Source organism: Palaemon carinicauda, chromosome 23, assembly GCF_036898095.1.
Source record: "Palaemon carinicauda isolate YSFRI2023 chromosome 23, ASM3689809v2, whole genome shotgun sequence".
Lineage (NCBI taxonomy): Eukaryota > Metazoa > Arthropoda > Malacostraca > Decapoda > Palaemonidae > Palaemon > Palaemon carinicauda.
Window position 1 is genome coordinate 30,555,387 of NC_090747.1, and position 4,843 is coordinate 30,560,229.

The following is a 4,843-nucleotide window of genomic DNA, read 5'->3' on the forward strand; positions in this document are numbered from 1 at the left end:
ACTTGGACAATGCCTTACTTGCTCAATAATTCTAAACTATTTGCTATAAAAAATCTAGATTTCCTGTTCTCGATATACAATGAACTTGGATGATAATGGATTGGTTCCATATGGAAAACAAAAGCAAGTTTTATAAAATATGTTTTAGAGATTAAATAAACTAGGATTTTGAAGTCTTTGATGCCCAATTTACAATGAACTAAAACTATAAAAGATTTGTTTTCCGATAGGCCACATTCCCATCCTTTCTGGATGGCCGTCAATCACCTCTAAAAGTTACATTGATAATTTTATATTAACAGTTCCTATGACAATGATTTGCCTTATCTAGTCGTCTGTGTACCTCTCTCTCTCTCTCTCTCTCTCTCTCTCTCTCTCTCTCTTAATACGTTGATCACCATTTTTTTTAAGTATTCTATTCTAGATGAATGGTAATATATTATTATTATTATTATTATTATTATTATTAATATTATTATTATTATTATTATTATTATTATTATTATTATTATTATTATTATCGGTGTTGATATTGCCAAGGGATTCTAAAAGAAAATCCTTTATAAAAGTAATACATTAAATTTTTCTAAAAAATATTAAAAAAACTATTTTGTCATTTGTCAAAATAACATCAATAGTTGAATTGATTTTACACGCTCTCCTATTTTACCTCTTATATGAGAGAATATATATATATATATATATATATATGTATATAAATATATATATATATATACATATATATATTTATGTATATATATATACATATATATAAATATATATATATATATATATATATATATATAAGTAATAAGTGCTAGCTTTTTTAAAAAGAAAGATAAAAAATAAGTATACATGGGTAAGAGTGGCAAATGGAAGAGTAGTAGAAAGGCATTAATGGATTATGTGTTGATAACTAAAAGAATGTTTGGAAGATTGAAAGACGTGCACGTGTTTAGAGGTATGGCTAACGGTATGTCTGATCATTTTTTGGTGGAAGGAAAATTAGTTTTAGCAAAAGAGTGGGGGAATAGAGTAGGTGGATGTAAAATGGAGCTAGTGAGGGTTGAAGAGCTAATAAAACCGGGGGTAAAAAGTAAATATCAGGAAAGGTTGAAAATGGCATATGACGAGGTGAGAGTAAGAGAAACTGGTAATTTAAAGGAGGAGTGGAAGTTAGCAAAAGAAAATTTTGTTGGGATTGCAAGTGATGTATGTGGCAAGAAGGTTGTTGGAGGCAACATAAGGAAGGGCAGTGAATGGTGGAATGAAGGAGTGAAGGTAAAAGTGGAAGAGAAAAAGAGGGCTTTTGAAGAATGGCTGCAGAGTAATAGTGTAGAGAAGTATGAAAAATATAGAGAAAGAAAGGTGGAAGTAAAGCGCAAGGTACGTGAGGCAAAGAGGGCAGCTGACCTGAGGTGGGGTCAGGGACTGGGTCAGTCATATGAAGAGAATAAGAAGAAGTTTTGGAAAGAAGTGAAGAGAGTAAGGAAGGCCGGTGCAAGAATTGAAGAGACAGTAAAAGATGGAAATGGAAGGTTGTTAAAAGGAGAGGAGGCAAGGAAAAGGTGGGCGGATTATTTTGAAAGTTTGCTGAATGTTGAGGATGATAGGGAGGCAGATATAATTGCTGTTCCAGGTGTTGAGGTGCCAGTGATGGGAGATGAGAATGAGAGAGAGATTACAATAGAGGAAGTGAGGAGAGCACTAGATGAAACGAGAGTAGGAAAAGCATCTGGTATGGATGGTGTGAAAGCTGAGATGTTGAAGGAAGGGGGTGTGACTGTACTTGTATGGTTGGTGAGATTGTTTAATGTGTGTTTTGTGTTGTCAATGGTACCAGTAGATTGGGTCTGTGCATGTATTGTACCACTATATAAGGGTAAGGGAGATGTGCATGAGTGTTGTAATTCAAGAGGTATTAGTTTGTTGAATGTAGTTGGAAAAGTGTATGGTAGAGTACTGATTAATAGGATTAAGGATAAAACAGAGAATGCAATCTTGGAAGTACAGGGTGGTTTTAGAAGAGGTAGGGGTTGTATGAATCAGATTTTTACAGTTAGGCAGATATGCGAGAAATATTTAGCAAAAGGTAAGGAGGTGTATGTTGCGTTTATGGATCTGGAGAAAGCATATGATAGAGTTGATAGGGAAGCAATGTGGAATGTGATGAGGTTATATGGAGTTGGTGGAAGGTTGTTGCAAGCAGTAAAAAGTTTCTACAAAGGTAGTAAAGCATGTGTTAGATTAGGAAATGAAGTGAGCAATTGGTTTCCGGTGAGAGTTGGGCTGAGACAGGGATGTGTGATGTCGCCGTGGTTGTTTAACTTGTATGTTGATGGAGTGGTGAGAGAGGTGAATGCTCGAGTGCTTGGACGAGGATTAAAACTGGTAGGCGAGAATGATCATGAATGGGAGGTAAATCAGTTGTTGTTTGCGGATGATACTGTACTGGTAGCAGACACAGAAGAGAAGCTTGACCGACTAGTGACAGAATTTGGAAGGGTGTGTGAGAGAAGGAAGTTGAGAGTTAATGTGGGTAAGAGTAAGGTTATGAGATGTACGAGAAGGGAAGGTGGTGCAAGGTTGAATGTCATGTTGAATGGAGAGTTACTTGAGGAGGTGGATCAGTTTAAGTACTTGGGGTCTGTTGTTGCAGCAAATGGTGGAGTGGAAGCAGATGTACGTCAGAGAGTGAATGAAGGTTGCAAAGTGTTGGGGGCAGTTAAGGGAGTAGTAAAAAATAGAAGGTTGGGCATGAATGTAAAGAGAGTTCTATATGAAAAAGTGATTGTACCAACTGTGATGTATGGATCGGAGTTGTGGGGAATGAAAGTGATGGAGAGACAGAAATTGAATGTGTTTGAGATGAAGTGTCTGAGGAGTATGGCTGGTGTATCTCGAGTAGATAGGGTTAGGAACGAAGTGGTGAGGGTGAGAACGGGTGTAAGAAATGAGTTAGCGGCTAGAGTGGATATGAATGTGTTGAGGTGGTTTGGCCATGTTGAGAGAATGGAAAATGGCTGTCTGCTAAAGAAGGTGATGAATGCAAGAGTTGATGGGAGAAGTACAAGAGGAAGGCCAAGGTTTGGGTGGATGGATGGTGTGAAGAAAGCTCTGGGAGATAGGAGGATAGATGTGAGAGAGGCAAGAGAGCGTGCTAGGAATAGGAATGAATGGCGAGCAATTGTGAAGCAGTTCCGGTAGGCCCTGCTGCTTCCTCCGGTGCCTTAGATGACGGCGGAGGTAGCAGCAGTAGGGGACTCAGCAGTATGAAGCTCCATCTGTGGTGGAAATGTGGGAGGTTGGGCTGTGGCACCCTAGCAGTACCAGCTGAAGTCCCTGGTTAGGCTGGAGGAACGTAGAGAGTAGAGGTCCCCTTTTTTGTTTTGTTTCTTGTTGTTGTCGGCTACCCCCCAAAATTGGGGAAGTGCTTTTGGTATATGTATGATGTATATATATATATATATATATACGTATATAAATATATTAATACATATATATATGTATATATATATATATATATATATTTATATATATATATATATATATATATATTTATATATATATATATATATGTGTGTATATATATATATATATATATATAACCTGCATATGTGTATGGAAGTATTTTATTTAAGAAGTATGCGGAAGTGTTGTACCCTTAAATCTGCACTCTTTGGTGTAGATGCAACAGTTCCTCCCTCACTTAAATCAGATGGCACACTCACTCACTGTCCAAAGGAAAAGGCAACCCTTTTGGCTGATGTTTTTGACAGTAAAAAGAGTAATCAAAAACTTAAACTTCCTCATTCCTGTTTCCCTGAGGCTAAACTAACTAGTTTAGCTTTTCGATTTCATGAGATTAAAGCTCTGTTGATGGACCTTGATGCTTATTTAGGTGTACACCCAAATGGTATTTTTCCCTTTCCTTTTTATAAAGACAGCATATTTCTTAGCTCTAAAGTTATCTGTTATTTTTGCCCAAGTTAGAAAGAAGAGGAGCTTTTAACACTTGTTGGAGCAATTGGCAATGTTACTCCTCTATATAAATGTGTTTTTGGTAGATCAATTCCCACTGATTACCGCCCGATTTCCATAACTCCCATATTATCTAAAGTTTTTGAACGTCTTCTGGCAAAACGTCTTAATAGGTTTGCTGAAGGTAATCATCTACTCCCTAGTTTGCAATTTGGTTTTCGTAAAGCCCTTGGAACATGTGATGCACTTCTTACAATCTCCAATGCTGTACAGAAATCCCTTGATTGTGGTTGGGAAGTTGGTATGATTAGCCTTGATTTTAGTGCTGCCTTCGACCATGTTAATCATGAGGCCCTTGTTTTCAAACTGAAACAGTTGGAGTGGGTGGGTCGTTTCTTAGCATTATTATTGATTTTTCAGGTAATAGATCTCAAAGAATTGTTGTTGATGGGCACCATAGTGAGTATAGGAATCTGATATCCGGTGTTCCGCAGGGTAGTGTTCTTGGCCCATTACTTTTCATACTATATACACATGACATGTGGTTTGGCCTAGAAAACAAGCTTGTAGCATATGCAGATGATGCTACTCTCTTTGCATCAATTCCATTCCCTGAATGTAGATCTGGGTTTGGTGAATCCCTTAATAGAGATTTAGCTAAAATTAGTGCATGGTGCACATTATGGGGTATGAAGTTGAATCCTAACAAAACTCAAAGTATGATTGTAAATAGGTCAAGGACGGTGGCTCCTCAATATCCGGATCTCAGTATTGATAATGTTTCTTCAAATTTGTATGACTCTTTCAAAATTTTAGGTGTGATTCTCTACAGTAAATTTACTTTTGAGAAACACATTAGGTC